Source organism: Lissotriton helveticus, chromosome 3_1 (genome assembly GCF_964261635.1).
Source record: "Lissotriton helveticus chromosome 3_1, aLisHel1.1, whole genome shotgun sequence".
NCBI lineage: Eukaryota > Metazoa > Chordata > Amphibia > Caudata > Salamandridae > Lissotriton > Lissotriton helveticus.
The window spans coordinates 1,401,343,995-1,401,361,572 of NC_136061.1; the positions used below are offsets into that span (position 1 = coordinate 1,401,343,995).

Here is a 17,578-nt window from a genome sequence, read left to right on the forward strand (position 1 = left end):
GGGGGGGGGTGGGGGGTGGTAGTGCTTTCTTCATACATGTACTTTGTTTGTGACTGGTGTGCCTTCCATCTGCTCAGTACCTCCCCTAATCCTGCATCACCCATCTTTCAGCCTTGAGTTCTGGTTGTAGAACAGTTTGAACGATCTGTCTACCCCTGGCGGCCATCTTAAATCGGTGCCAGTTTTTCAGGATAACCACTCAGTTTGTAAATGACTTGCATATACAGTAGTTGCATGACCATTTGTTTAATGTGAATAACGTAAATATCCGGTCTGGATATGGCCCTCCTGGACTTCGTAGGCTGTCCCTACCTCTGAGGGGTCTGACCCTACCCCTGAGGGGTACCAGTTGATCCTAAGTCCCAATTGCCTGGCCTTATGGGTCATGCCTGGGAGTTCACTGGGTCAGGCTGGTCATCTTAGTGCTCAGGTGATTCAAAAATGTGCCCGCTATAAGTCATTTTGAAGTCATTGGCCATGACGTTTGGTTACCCCCAGGGTGCATTGCTGTGGCTGCCGCCTCTGTTCACCGCACAATCACCTCGCAGGACGCACACGGAGCTCAGAACCCCACTGGTGTCCCTATGACTTCATAACTGACTCCCATCCTGTGGTTGACCAGTGCTCCAGAAACCCCGAATACCCTACCCCAACTTTCTATCAAAGTATAACATTTGACAAAGCACCCATGGTATAGACCATCTGCCCCACAGGTCGTAAATACTGTGAGCGTTTTGGGGGTTTGTGTCAGCCCCCTGAATGTATTAGTACCCTCGTTTTTGGGAAATATCATAATTTTAGTTGCATATTGTATCTTTCTATCAACAGATCACTTGCACTGAGAAGGAAAACATCTGATTGCACATTGACCTTCTTGTGTGTACTTAAAGTGTTTACAATTTACTACTTTCTCCAGGAGTACATCATTGCCCAACCTTGCTGCTGTAGAGTCCTGTGTCGCTAGTTAGTTGTGGGGTTATCTAACTGGAGGGTGACCGTAAATGACGGTATACCCACTGATCGTCCACGGACTGCGCCTACAGGACTCACAAACCCCGGCCTGAGAGCCATGTCTTCAACCCTTCCATAGTCTGGAACCTTCCGAATCATTCCACAATGCGCTGCGCATTTTCGTATATCGCAATTCACATTTGACATTGTTATATTAAGGTGTTATGTTATGTTATGTTAAATTTATTCTTGTATAGCGCGCGGTGACTCAAAAAGAGTATCCCGGCGCTTTAGCAGCGAGACCTACGGTGAGGTAACATAACACAGCTATAAAACAAAAAAGAGAGGTTCAGTAAAAGAAGGAAACAAGGCCTATAAAGTAAACAGCCAGGTCTTTAGACCCTTCCTAAAGGCGAGTAGGCTGGTGGCGGCCCGGAGTGTCAACGGCAGAGAGTTCCACAGCTGTGGCGCCCGCAGTCCAAAGGAACGACCTCCGATGCGAGCTTTTTTCACACGTGGCACCACAGCCAGGAACTGTGACTCCGATCTGAGAGCACGGGCCGGATGATACAAGGACAGTCTCCTTTGAAGGTACTTCGCGCCTCCGGCATGAAGGGCTTTATAGGCCAAAGTCAGCGTTTTAAAGATGATGCGCTTGCGGATAGGCAGCCAATGTAAGGCCTGCAGGAGACCCGTTACACTAGATCGCCTATTTAAGCCATAAATGGCTCTCGCCGCAGCGTTCTGCGCCACCTGGAGCCGCTGCAGCAGATACTCTGGCAGGCCCAGGTAGAGGTGAACCTCGGCTTACCAGGCTCCTCTCCTGTGTAATTCATTTTAAAGTAAAAGCGCCCAAAGGCAGTTTCCTAAAATATGCAAGGTATGAGGCTGATATGTGACTGGTTTATCCACATTCTCCTTAAGTCCCTAGAAGAAGAACAAGGGTTGATAAAGCAAATAGATGTAACTTTTAGATAGTGAATTTTTTTTTTACCGAACCTCGCCTTCACAGACCGTACCAGAGAGGCACTGACTGCACTCTTCCTCTCACACATACATACCATGGCATGTATATCAGCAGTGCAAGCACCCCTCAAACACACAAAACAGCTAACGCTTAGGCTGCGGCAGTTCAAACTCATATCTGGTTTATTGTGTCTATCTCCTCATGACACAGTTGGAGGTTTCTGTCAAGCTGTGGAGGTCTTACTTTTTAGGTCTCGCCTGGCGTTTAGCAGCACGCATGCTCTGCTCTCGCCATGGCGAAGGCCTTTTGGAATCCATACAATTCAGATGTGCACGCGGAGGGACAGAAGGGACATAAGATGTGCACGCGAAGACTGGAGGCTTCACTGGCGGCATGACACTAAGCACTTTTTGGGGGGAGAAAGCACCAAGTCATCAGTGTGCGTGCCTTTCGCGACTTGCTCCACATCACACGCGCCTTTCGTGACACATGCACAATTTAGTTCACCTTCTGTGTCCAGAGTTTCACTCTGTCAGGAGCTAGGACTGCCTTTCTACTCATCACCACCACCACCCCATGTCCACCACCATGTCCACCACCACCATGTCCACCACCACCACCACGTCCACCACCACCATGTCTACCAACACGTCCACCGCCACCATGTCCACCACCACGTCCACCACCACGTCCAATGCCATGTCCACCACCACCACGTCCACCACCACGTCCACCACCACGTCCACCACCACCACGTCCAACACGTCCAACACTACCACCACATCCACCACCTCCACCACCTCCACCACCACTACATCCACCACGTCCACTACCACCACGTCCACCACCCCCATGTCCACCAACACCACGTCCACTACCATGGGCACCACAACCACCACAACCACCATGTCCACCACCATGTCCACCACTAACACCACATCTACCACATCCACCACCACACCCACTACCACACCCACTACCACATCCACTACCACGTTCACCACCACCACTTCCACCACCACCACGTTCACCACCACTACATCCACCACCACTACGTCCACCACCACGTCCACCACCACGTCCACCACCCCACAATGTCCACCACCCCACCATGTCCACCACCATGTCCACCTCCAAGTCCACCACATCCACGTCCACCACCACCACGTCCACCACCACCATGTCCACAACATCCACCAGGTCCATGTCCACCAAGTCCACCACCAAGTCCACAACCACCATGTCCACCACCACGTCCACAACCACCACCACCACGTCCACCACCACCACGTCCACCACCACCACGTCTACCACCACATTTTCCACATCCACCACATCCACCACCACGTCCAGAACCACCACGTCCACAACCACCACCACGTCCTCCACGTCCACCACAACCACGTCCACCACCACCCTGTCCACATCCACAACATCCACCAGGTCCATGTCCACCACGTCCACCAAGTCCACCACCAAGTCCACAACCACCACGTCCACCACCACGTCCACAACCACCACCACCACGTCCTCCACACCCACCACCACCACGTCAACCACCACCACGTCTACCACCACATTTTCCACGTCCACCACATCCACCACCACGCCAAGAACCACCACGTCCACACCCACCACCACCACGTCCTCCACACCCACCACCACCACGTCTACCACCACATTTTCCACCACCACGTCCACCACCACATCCACCACCACCCTGTCCACCACATCCACCACCACATCCACCGTGTCCACCACCACCACGTCCACCGCCAACACCACCACCACCATGGCCACATCCACCACGACCACATCAGCCACCATGTCGTCCACCACCATGTCCGCCACCACCATGTCCACAACGTCCACCACCACGTCCACCACCACGTTCACCACACCCACCTCCACCACCACCACATCGTTCACCACGTTCACCACATCCACCACCACTACGTCCACCACCTCTACCACCACCACGTCCACCTCTACCACGTCCACCTCTACCTCCACCACCACGTCCACCACTACTACGTCCACCATGTCCACCACCACGTACACCACCACCGTGTCCACCCCCACCATGTCCACCACCACGTCCACCACCACATCCATCACACGTCCACCACATCCACCACCACGTCCTCCCAACACCATGTCCACCACCACTACGTCCACCACGTCCACCACCACTACGTCCATCACCACCCACGCCCACCACCACCCTCGTCCACCCCCACCCTCGTCCACAACACACCCCAATCCCCCACCACCACGTCTACCACCAAATCCACCACCACATCCACCACCACCCCGTCTACCACCCCATCTACCACCCTGTCCACCACCACATCCACCACCACCACGTCCTCCAACACCACTTCCACTGCCACCACCACGTCTACCACCACCACCTCCACCACCACCACGTCCACCACTACCCACGACCACCACCACCACACACCCCAATCCCCCACCACCACATCCACCACCACCACCACATCCACCACCACTACCACATCCACCACCACCACCACGTCCACCACACCACGTCCACCACCACCTGTGACAGGTAAAGTGTCACTGGAGGGCAGGGGTAATAGGAGTGTCAACCCCGGCTGTACATGGGACATTTAAGGCTGCATTGGGTGCGAGAAGACGGGAATATGGCCTAGAAGTATTACACCAGACCCAAGATTCATTTTGAAGAGGCGCAATGTCACAGGGGCTCCTGTAAAAGCACCCGCAGCATCTCTATCTCACAGTGGCATACCTGCACAAGCCATACACTCAAAACAAGCATTGGCATAGCCAATAGGTCTTCCCTTTGGAACGTTAAGAGTGTTTAGCCATGCTACACTTGATGTTGTTGCACCAAGGATATTGTGCTGGATAACAAAACACTTATAAGGTCCCAAAGGCGAGACCTATTAGCTATGCCAATGCTTGTTTCGTCCAGTTCTGGAGACTGCAGCCAGACTACTGAGTCAGGTTTTGGAGATCAGTTGTAGCATACATTGTCTCGCTCTCTGGACACCATATTTGGTGCATTGTCTGAAAGATCGGTTTCTCTCTTAAAGTCGGTAGGCAAAATCTTGAGAATTTTGTCACTTTTCTGAATGTCACAGTTAGTGCATTGTGTTTAAGTCCTGAATGCCTTCTCCTGTGTATTTTGTCCTGCTCTGTCGCTCACCACTGCAGTCTTCCTTAACAGCAGAGGGCCACTCCCCTTACTGGCCCAAGCGTCACTCTCACTACAGCACTGAGATTCCCAAGTAATCAACAGCTTGGAAAAAGGACTGGAATTGGAGAACCCCCAACCTGATAAACCTATTCTTCCAATTCTAAATTAGATGTATTGTAGCGTTTATATAGCGCTTACCACCGCTATGTCGGGCACTGAAGGCTTGTCTACATGAGTAGTATGCCATGTAGGGTGTGTGGTTGGAATAAGGTTGTCTTTGTTTTGATCCTATGTTGGAAGTGTTTCCATGTTGCATGTGATGACCAAAGAGGAGCGGTTATTGTGCTATTGGACGCAACGCATAGCGGCATGATGAAATGTGACAGATAGACCACAGTTTTATGGTTTTCAGTACGCTGGCAGCTTTGTACAGCTATGCAGATCGCTTTATTGTATTTCATACAAGATGGTGTGCCTAGCTGGTTACCTCACTGTGTTGTCCAATCTGAAATTTTGTGTATAGCTGTGGTCCTGAGCTGGAATGTTTGGAAGGAGCGAAGTCGAGAGATCTGTTCTGAGCAAATTTTTTTGTCATCCCAAATCTTTGTGTGATATAAAGAAGCAGTTCAATTGAATGAATATGTGGGACTATCAGTGGTGGGCTAGATTAATGTCCTCCGAAATGGGTGATGGTGAGTTCCAGAGCATGGTGGCTTGTACTGAGAAAACAATGCCTCCTACAGATTTCTTATGTTAAGGTGGAATGATGATGCCATGGCTTAACAAACAGTTTTCCCCTTCTTCGTGTGTTCTATAATGTTAATGCAGCCACTTCACACGTCCTTATACAGACAATGTATTAAGTCTAACATCAAATGATTGGGCTGGGTGGCGTTAAGCAAAATGGTACTACAACTTCAGTGCCTTTACGCTATGCAGAACTCATCATCATCATCATCATAATAAACTTTATTCTGTCAGTATGACCATAAAAGTGCAAATGCTTACAGTACATTGGTCCAGCAATAAATGCAGAGCGGATGTTCATTAAGTACAATGCATCAGTAAAAAAAGTCTGTATACAGTACAAAGAAAAAAGCCCAGCAAGCAGCGAGGATTGGTCAACATACATGAATAAAGACATAATATTGGGATTGATACCCTGGGCAGTAAAAATTAATACAGAGTAAAAAAAGTGCATACTTTCGCGTCTTAGACGCTTCGCTTCCGATGATCCACATTTTATAGAGAAACTTGGCAACTCTGCATGCAACTGAGGGCCTACAATCGGATTTCAGGATGCAAAGCGCTTCTTGATAGCTGCGGGTACCCAATAGTTTACAAACGGGGGCTAGCAAATTCTTTCTCTGTAGATTACACAGAGGGCAAACAAAAAAGATGTGGCTAATTGTCTCTGTCACTAGAGGGCAACATGGGCAGTGCTTTGATACAGGCGTGTGCCCCCTCGAAGCTGATGTATATGAGTTTACAGGTGGAGAATCAAATCTAAATTATAGAGTTTCCTATCCTGTGGAATAGTGATGATCTCCATATATTGTAGGTACGTGTCCGCTTCGATTCCATGAACTCAAATGTGAGACGACCCACGGATGGTTGTGTGACAGAGGTATGTGCTACCCAGTTCCAGTATTGGGTTTTAACAAAATCTTTACTGGGGAATAAACTAAGATCTTTGCTTCCCATGAGCTCCCTAAGCCTATCGCTGTGAGCAATGACCTAACGTTGGTGAACCACCCAATTTTCTCAAACCAGTGAAGCGTACAAACTTCACCAAGCGCTGCGGCATAGCGGAAGAGCTCAGGGGTTAGTTTCAAATGCAGCCAAAATAGCAGCGTGCGAAGCCTAGGTTTATCTGACCGTAATGGGTGGAGTGGGGTACTCTGGGGGAGGAATCAAATAGATCTTAAAAAATGTATTCTCAGTAACTATGAGACCTTCCATATTTTCGAATCTCCAAAGTTTGGCCCCACACAGGGCAGAACCCACTATCTTATGATCATAAATCTGGAGTGGGGCAGCTATTGGTTTAGTTTGTGATGTCCTATGCTCCTTAATCAATACCCGATAGTCTGCCTCTGCTGAAGGTTCCGCTTCGTAATATGATCTTTCCATACCATTTTCTCAGACAGGGTTACGCCCAGATAATCAAAGGTGGCCACTTTCTCAAGGGGAATGCCCCCCCAGCAGCATTTTGCCTTTTAATGTTTTTGGGGATTCATCAACAGTGATTCAGTTTGCGAGGTATTAACTCTAAACCTCTTAATCCACAAAAGGCCTTAAAGCGATCCAAATGCATTTGCAGACCACTAGGTGTTTTAGACACTATTAACATGTTGTCTGTAAACAATAAAATTGTTACTTTGACCCCACCCTGCACGGGTACGTCAGCTGGAACTTCCCTTAAGTATTGGACAACTCCGTTAATGAATAGTGAAAACAAAGTGGGGGCCAGCACACAGTCCTGTCGAACCCCCCTGTCAACAAAGATCGTATCTGTCAGCTGCCCCTGGTCCCCCCCGCCCCCACAAACTCTTGTGAAGTTGCCCTCTTGAAGGCAGACAACCAATGCAAGGATTTCGGGAGGAAGACCAGACTCCTGTAGGACACACCACAACTTGCACCTAAGGATAAGGTCGAAAGCTGATTTCAGATCAATAAATGCTATGTAGAGGCTTCCCTGTTCAATAGTCACAGTTTTCCAGGCCAGCAGTGACAAACGAAAAAACCTGAACGATGGTGCTGATCTTCCTTCTGAACCCTGCTTAGGAGGATAAGATATTTTTCTCCTCCATCCAGGTTGTGATCTTCGCGAGGAGTGCACGGGCAAAGACCTACTGAGCACCATCAATTAGGCTGCTGGGCCTGTAATTGGATGCTCGAGAACAGTCACCCTTTTAGGTCTTGACTATTTCTATCCCTAGGCGAGATTATAGTAGGCAGTGCAAAAACTCTACCAAACTTGCGGATTCCGTAAAGTTCATGTGAGTATGCGCGTGCACGCCATTGCCAGCCACGTCACACCACCATTTGTCTGTGCCTCGCATCAGACTTCAAAGGCTGACGCTCCCTCCCCAATCACACTTCAAAGGCTGCCGCTCCCCCGCACCCCGCGTGCACATCGCACACCAACACTCTCCTACTTCCCCTCCCACCTCCCACGGCCGCTCTTCCCATTCATGCGCTCTGCAGGTCTGCTCGTTCCCTCCCACCCTTCCTTTGATGTCCCTATCAGACTTCAAAGGAATGCGTTCCCGAACTTGCTGGCCTTGCTCTCGTGAACAAGCACCCATACCTCTACCCCACCACTCAATGCCGAGAGCTTGTTCCTAACGCGACCCATGGGGCTTCTGCGTACAGAGCGAGAGTTCAGGCTGAAGAGCACATTCCTCGCGCCCCTAATAACCTGGGTGCTTTCACTCAAACTCCCCATCCCCTCACAAATCTTCCCCTTCTTCTCTCCCTCATAAACACCCACGCTCTGATGTGTGTCTAGCTGCCTTAAGGAAGCTGTTTGTGTAAGGTTTGTCAGCCTTCACCTCTGTACACTTGGCCAGCCCACGCAGCCTCCTCAGCTCTAATTTCCTTACGGATGTTCCCCTCCCATGGTGTCTGCTTCTGCCTCTCTATCGTGACCCTCCCCCACCCGCCCTCCTCAGCCCTTGTTACATTAAGATGCTTCCTGTCCCTATTAGGCTCCCTACCTCCACCTCTTCCATGTCGTCTGTCCTACTTAGGGATGTTGCTACCTTACCTTCACCTCTCTCTGTACCTCCACCCAAACGCGTGCCTCCTACCTCCTAAACCCTGTCACCTGAAGGATGCTGCCTTCTCTCAGGCCTTCTTTTCCACTGACCCCCCCCTCCATATCCTTGGCCCTGCTGAAATGAATGAATCTGGTCCTCTCAAGCCCCCAGTCTCTTCTTCCTCCATCCCATCCTTATATTCTCGCCTCTCCTTATGTTAAGGTTGCTGGTGCTATCGGGCCCTCAGCTCCTCCACCACATCCCTTAAATCTAGGCTCTCAGTACATTAAGATTAGGGAGGTTGGTCCTCTCAGGCCTTTAAGCCCCCCATCCCCATGCCTCTCGACACTCGCTACATTAAGGATGCTGGTCCTGTCGGGCTCACAGTCTCCCTCCCTCCGCACATCATCATTACGTTATGGATGCTGTCCGCCTGGATGAACCTCTTTCCCAGATGCCACAGAACCCCGCACTCTGTTAATCACATTAAGTGGCCAAAAATTAGGGAAATACTAACAACGGCTTTCATTCGATTAATTCCATGGGAATGTCAGAAATGCCGGGCCTGGTTGTATTTCATGTGCCACTTTTACCCTCCCCACCTGCTCATCCGTTGCCTCATATGCCCCCCAACATTTTTTAAAAACAATTTTGGTGTGGAGGGAGGAGTGTAGCCAGGGATACCAGTGAGCAAATTGCTGGCAGCTCCTCCGTCTTAAACACATTTACTTTTGCACAGCTTCTTTTTCAGGCCTTCTGAATTGCTGACCCATCTCATATATATATATATAAATGTACAAACATTGGCACCCACATCATTCTGCCGGAGCACATGCGCAATGCTTCCCCCCTAAATACCGTCCCACTCTCTGTGTTGCTGTCTCCCTCATTTTGCGAGTTTTCTCGTGTGCCCAAACTCCCACCCCTCCCACATGCTCTGTGTTGCTTTTACTAATGTTTCTCCCCCGCCTCCAGTGTTGCTCAGCCTCTCGTTCGATTGCTGTTTTTGACCGCCAAGACCTACCCAACCATTGCCCCACCGGCTCCTTCATTACCCCCTAAGTCCACTGTCTTTCATATTTCGCTACTTCGGACCCTCACACACCCTCACCCTCTAACACTCTCACACCCTCTCACCCTCACACACCCTCTCCCTCACACACCCACACACCTCACACACCCTCTCTCACCCTCACACCCTCACCCTTACCCTTACCCTCACTCACCCTCACACCCTCACACACCCTCACACCCTTACCCTCACACACCCTCACTCACCCCCTTCCCCCTCACAACCCTCTCACTCTCACACACCCTCACCCTCACAACCCTCACTCACCCTCACCCCCTTCCCCCTCACAACCCTCTCACCCTCCCCCACACCCTCACACCCCCACCCCCCACCCTCACACACACCCTCACACACCCTCACCCTCACTCACCCACCCTCACTCACCCTCTCACACACCCTCACCCACCCTCTCCCACCCTCTCACACCCTCTCACCCACCCTCACCCTCACTCTCACACCCCCTCACCCACCACACCCCCTCACTCCCTCACACTCACACACTCCCTCACCCCCCTCACCCACATACCCCCTCACCCTCACACCCCCTCACCCACCCTCATACACCCTCTCACCCTCACACACCCTCACCCTCACACCCCCCTCACCCTCACACACCCCCTCACCCTCACACACCCCCTCACCCTCACACACCCCATGACCCTCACACACCCCCTCACCCTAACACATCCTCACCCTAACACACCATCACCCTAACACACCCTCACCCTAACACACCCTCACCCTAACACACACCCTCACCCTCACTCAACCTCACACACCCCTCACCCTCACACCCCCTCACCCTTAAACCCTCACACACCCTCACTCTCACACCCCCTCACCCTCACACCCCCTCACCCTCACACCCCCTCACCCTCACACACCCTCTCACCCTCACACACCCCTCACCCTCTCACCCCCTCTCACCCTCACACACCCTCACCCTCACCCACCCTCACTCACCCTCACCCACCCTCACCCACCCTCACCCACCCTCACCCACCCTCACCCAACCTCACTCAACCTCACTCAACCTCACTCAACCTCACTCACCCTCACACACCCTCACACACCCTCACTCACCCTCACACACCCTCACCAGCAAAGCATAACAAAACATAACATAGCATAACAAAACACAGCATAGCATAACAAAAAAAGCATAGGATAACAAAACATAGCATAGCATAACAAAGCATAGGATAGCAAAACAAAACGTAGCATAACAAAACATAGCATAGCAAAACAAAACACAACAAAGCATAGCATAACAAAACCTAGCATAACAAAACAAAGCATAACATAACATAGCCTAGCAAAACAAAACATAGCATAGTATAACAAAACAGCATAACAAAAAACAACAAAACAGCAGAACAAAACAAAGTATAGCATAACAAAACATAGCATAACAAAACATAGCAAAACACAACAAAGCATAGCATAACAAAACACACCAAAACATAGCATACATAACAAAACATAGCATAGCATAGCAAAACATAACAAAACATAGCATAGCATAACAAAACACAACAACGCATAGCATAACAAAACATAGCATAATAAAACACAACAAAATAGCATAGCATAACAAAACATAGCATAACAAAGCATAGCAAAACACAACAAAACATAGCATAGCATAACAAAACAGCATAGCATAACATAGCATAACAAAACACAACAAAACACAACATAGCATAACAAAACAAAGCATAGGATAGCAAAACTAAACATAGCATAGAATAACAAAAAGCACAGGATAGCAAAACATAGCATAGCATAACAAAACAATGCATAATAAAACATAGCATAGTAAAACAAAGCATAGCATAATAAAACACAACAAAACATAGCAGACGCATACCAAAACATAGCATAGCATAACAAAGCATAGCGTAGCAAAACACAACACAACATAGCATAGCATAACAAAACACAGCATAGCATAACAAAACAAATCATAGGATAGCAAAACTAAACATAGCATAGCATAACAAAACAAAGCATAGGATAGCAAAACACAACACAACATAGCATAACAAAACATAGCATAACATAACAAAACATAGCAAAACATATAATAGCATAGCAAAACATAGCATAGCATACCAAACACAACAAAACATAGCATACCATAGTATAGCATAACAAAACAAAACAAAGCATAGCATAACAAAATACACCAAAACATAGCATAGCAAAGCATAACAAAACCTAGCATAGCATAACAAAACACAACATAGCAGCGCAAAACATAGCATAGCAAAACAAAGCATGGCATAATAAAACACAACATAGCATAGCATAGCAAAACAACAAAACATAGCATAGCATAACAAAGCATAGCATAGCAAAACACAACATAGCATAACAAAACAAAGCATAGGATAGCAAAACTAAACATAGCATAGAATAACAAAAAGCCTAGGATAGCAAAACATAGCATAACAAAACATAGCATAGTAAAACACAACAAAACAGCAGACGCATAACAAATCATAGCATAGCATAACAAAGCATAGGATAGCAAAACTAAACATAGCATAGCATTACAAAACAAAGCATGGGATAGCAAAGCAAAACATAGCATAGCATAACAAAACATAGCAAAACAAAACACAACAACACATTGCATAACAAAACATAGCAAAACAAAGCATATAATAGCATAGCAAAACATAGCATACCAAACACAACAAAACATAGAATAGCATAGCATAGCAAAACATAGCACAGCAAAAAAAGCATAGCATAATAAAACACAACAAAACATAGCATAACAATACATAGCATAACAAAACATAGCATAACAAAGCATAACATAGCAAAACATAGTATAGCATAACAAAACATAGCATAGCATAACAAAACACAGCATAGCATAACAAATCAAAGCATAGGATAGGATAGCAAAACATAGCATAACAAAACATAGGATAGCAGAACATAGCATAGCATACAGCATCACTCCGCACCACCACTGCATCACTCAGGGGCACCACAACATCACTATGCGCTACCCCAGCATCACTGAACGCCACAGCATCACTCGTTCGCCACCACAACATCACTCAGCCCCACCACAGCATCAATCTGTGCAACCATTCAACAACAACTGGTTCAAATATGTTCTCTCAATGTTTCAAGCTTTATTACAAATGTAACAAAAAGATGTTAATATTTCACTTCTGTTCTTGGATTTTCGTTACAATAAAATACACTAAACATAATCTTCACAAAAGTTATTTACAAAAGTTTAAGCTATTGCCATTATAAATTACATTAACTTTTATTTAAGTATTAATTATTTTAAAAAGTTAAAAGCCATTGTTATTTGTAATATCAATACATGTAAGTCAAGTAAATACAACACATATTGCATTACAAATGCTATAGGTGTCACATTTGCGAAAGTTATAACTATTGGCATTGTAAATGACAAAGCTATTAATTTCGCTATTTTCAAAAACAAAACATAAATAAAAAATATCACTACAATACCAATAGCTCAAACTTTCCTAATGCGAGACCTATTGCATTGCAAATGCTTGTTGAAAACTGGGATCACTTAGGCACCTTTCAACGACAATGGGAGCCCCAATAGCAATACTATTGGCCAGGTCCCAGACCAATTGAAGATGTAACATAGAAATACATCGCCAGGGATGCCATCGGGCCCCTGGGCTTTGTTCCTAACGATAGATTTTATACTGAGTGTAATTTCTGCTAACGAAAACAGCCTAGGGGTCTGGTAGCTACTAAGATTGATAATAGGAGCTTCAGTAGCCGGATCCCTTGGTCCAGTATATACTGAGGTAAAGTAATCATGCCAGGTTGCAATGGAAATGTTGTTAGTGGGTAGGCTTGGTCTTTCTGCCTCCCCGTCTTGTCGAACTCATTCTGTGTTTTGCCAAACTTCTTGTTTCGGAGGCTGAATGGATTGTTACTACCTCTGGGGTGGGCAGGGAAATTAAGCAGGGCCTGGCTGGAGGTCCTAAAGCTAGACCAGGCCGAGAGCGGACTGGACCTCCCACACCTTACACTGTACTACTTAGCAGGTTTGCTCCAATATGCAGCTTTGTGATGCAAAAAGAGGCCAATTGGGAAAAGATGTTACTGGAGGGATCGGCTGCTGCGGAAGAACTCCCCAAGTTATTTATGTGAGGTCGCAGATTGCCAACGCATATCTCGTTTATAGTCTCACAGGATGCACATGCATGGGAAAGGGCGGTCGCTCACATTCTGAGACGTGTGCCCTATGCTAAGTTGCTCCCTATTTGGTTATTGCCATTCATATACATACGGAACACTGTGTATGGTTCACGTTGGGTAGATGTCAGAGAGCGGGAGATCTATTATTTAACAACACCTTCATGACGATGGAGGAGGAAGAGATGCACTTTGGCATAAGTGTGGGGCAATTTATACAATAATTAAGTCTGTCTCGCATGGTCTGGGAGCTATGGAAGAACCGTACCTGATGAACCCAGTGAATCGAACATTCTGTGAGTGATGTTGGACCCCGGATCCACTAGGGGTATCATCTCCTGGTTGTGTGCTGCCCTAAAGAACAATAGGCAGACAGACGTAACGTCAGCGCAAGATAAGTAGAATGGGGACCTAGAGTCACCACTCGGAGGGAGAGTGGCGACGTGCACAGGTGCAGGAAGTGGCTACTAACATCTGATTTAAGGTGACACAATACTACTACTTACATAGTGTACCTGGCACTGCAGCGCCTGCATAAGGTGTTTCCGACACGCTCTGCGGAATGTGTGAGATGCAAGATGTCCCTGGTTGACCTCACATGGTCATGCCAAGGAGTGAGACGGTTTTGGGAGGAAATATTGCGGGAACTGCAAAGAGTAACAGGTGTAAAAGCTGAACTAACAGCATGCATTGCCTACTGGGACTGTTGCCACTCCCTAGAAAAGGTATCAAGATGAGATACAAATTTGCCCAGCTGGGTGTGGGACTCGCCAGACGACGCATTGCAATTCACTGGGTAAGCCCAGCGCCACAGACGGGGAGTACATGGAGGGCTGATTTAGTGAAATGGGCAGTGGGTGGTGAGTTTCGGCTCCGGATGGTCCACTCAGATAGTAACGTGGAAAAGGACCTAGAGATCTGGGGCGCAACGGTAGATCTTCTGGGAAACGACAGGGAGGCGATATGGTGACTCTGCCCTGAGCTCACCAGAGCCTGTGATTGAGACCGCTGACACAGTGGTTGAGTCTGAGTTGAATCCTGGCGATCCAATAGCACCCTCACTTTATTTAGTGATTGCCGAATTACTTTAATGACTAGATGGCTAGGTGGTGGGATTATGACGTTCGAAGGTTGGGTGGTTGGAGTATGCAGCGCTGTTGAGAGAGTCCTTCCATCCCACCTCCTCCTTGCCCTGTGCCCCAACGGATGGTTTGTAACGGATGTGTCAGTGGTCGTTTATGCGCTAGTGTGTTGCTTTCTCGTCTCACTCGCCTCCCCTGTTGGTCACCTGCACCCCTGCTCCACGAGCCACCTCTCCCCCTTCCTCCACGAGCCACCTCTCCCCCCTTTTCAACCGGCCACCTCCCCTTCTCTTCGGTGGAGGCAAAGCACCCATAATGGACTACCCCTCCGCTTTGGGGAACAGGGCACTAATATGCTGATGATCTGTTTGATTGTTGTTGTGGCTAAGGGCGTTATGCTGATGGTTTGATTTTTCTTTAAACATTTGTATGTAAGTAACACTTTCAAAATGTAAATAAAGACATTTTCGGGGGGGGGGGGGGGGGATTCAAATCATTCAGTAGCAAGATTTTAATGGCAGGCATATAGTCTTCAGCACGATGCCCTGCACAAACAGCAGTGGAACCTTTGAGGGGTCATGATGTGAAACTGCTTCTAAATTCCCATTCATATTCCATTTTATTGGCTGCTGATGAAGTCGTTTGCCCCAGGTATCACTAAAGGGGCACTGTGTCAAAGTGTGAATGAGTGTCCTACTATTGTGTGAGCTCCATAGCACACCAGGGTGCTTGTCAAACGTTCCCTGTGAAAACCACAGTGTAATAAGTCCCCAAGGAACCAAACATCTTTAAGTAGTTTGTTTGTGGCAGGATAAAAAAAAATGGAGCCTTTTATTACCAGAAGAATGCAAAACTGTGAGCTGTTGAAAGTGGACCTCCGGGTGCGAACAGAGTAACAATCTATGCGGAGCAGATTCTAAAAGGACCTAGAGCTGCAAAGCTCGGTCCAAAGGCTGTCAGTCTAGGATGTTATCACCGCGCCTGGGTTCTTGGTAATCCTGCGGAGGCTGGCAACTTTCCCTTCAAAGCCCCACCCTGAGGAAACAGCCCTGCTGCATGCATGGTTAGTGAGTACAGGACGAGGGAAAGATGTGCAACTGATTTGTTAGGTGCTTAACGATACCCGCATAGTCAGTGCAAGGGCCCAAACATTTGGTAGGAGCCCTCAGCAGGCACTACAGAATGCCAGCTCTGCAGAATAACAAAGCTGACTGATTTTGATTCCGCTTCCTGCCTCATTCTTCCATCATCTCACATTTGCTATCTCTTGCAGCTTCTTTTCCCATCTCAACTTTTTCCATTTGCCACTATTTTCCTTAGTTTCTCTTCCTCATCTTTCTTCGGTTCTACCTCTGACTTTGGGTCAGAGTCTGATGATGATAAAATAAGTCCCAGTCCCCAAAAATGTGCACCGGTGCCCACCACCGGCATCAACTGGCATACATTAATTGCTGGGATTACCATGTCACTAGAACCTGTAATGGCACTCCAGAAACATAGTGCATGTTTACTTGACGGTAAACATGGTTTACCCTGAATCCGGAACACTGCGTGCAATTACAACGCAGTTGTTACAATGACCTCGTTGTTACAACGTATGCCATGCTCCGCAAGTTGGAGCAGCGACTTGCTCTAGGTGTCAGAAGGTGTTGGATTTAAAATCTAACACCTTCCATACTGTTGCACAGACAGGCGATGGAATAATTATACTGTTTCAACATCCAACGCCCCCTCTATAACAAGTCGTTCTTACTTGCGGTGTAATGGCATGCTTGCTACAACGCGGTTGTTGTAACCACCACTTAGTAATTGCAAGCGGAAAACAAACATGTGTGGTAAGGTGGCATATTCTTTCTTGACTGTATGTATTCTCCATAAATCACGCACCTTGATTTGTCGGTTCGCATGATCCTTTGTGCTGAGAAAGAAGTGAATCTGAGAGTTGGTTAGTTTCTTCATAAAAGAAATGAGTGTGGATTGAGGTTAAATATTGGGGGGTTCGCATTTCCAGAGGTTGGACACCTTGCCGATTGCACAGTTGTCTCTATATATTGGGAATGAGGCGAGTGGTGAAGTGAATGTCACTACTGGGGTCTACCATGCAGTTATGTACATGGATATTTTGTCACTATAGCAGTGTCGTTGGTCCTGGCCCCTCTCTCCATTGTGTCTAGATGAGTCCCTGCAGTTATTTTTCGTCTCCATTATTTGTCATATTGTCTTAGTATCTATACTGATGAACGGATTAACGCCCCTGGTTGTGTACTGTTGTATGGCGTTGATCGCTTTCTTTAGAGCAGTTGTGCCATTGCCAATCGACATGTCCCCGGTTCCCTAACGTCA

At 47.7% G+C, this 17,578-nt stretch overlaps 1 protein-coding gene across 7 annotated transcripts in view; it reads left to right on the plus strand.

Moving 5' to 3' along the window:
- KALRN (kalirin RhoGEF kinase) overlaps positions 1–17,578 on the plus strand; it is a 1,598,314-nt gene that overhangs the window by 1,125,309 nt on the left and 455,427 nt on the right. The window lies entirely within an intron of this gene.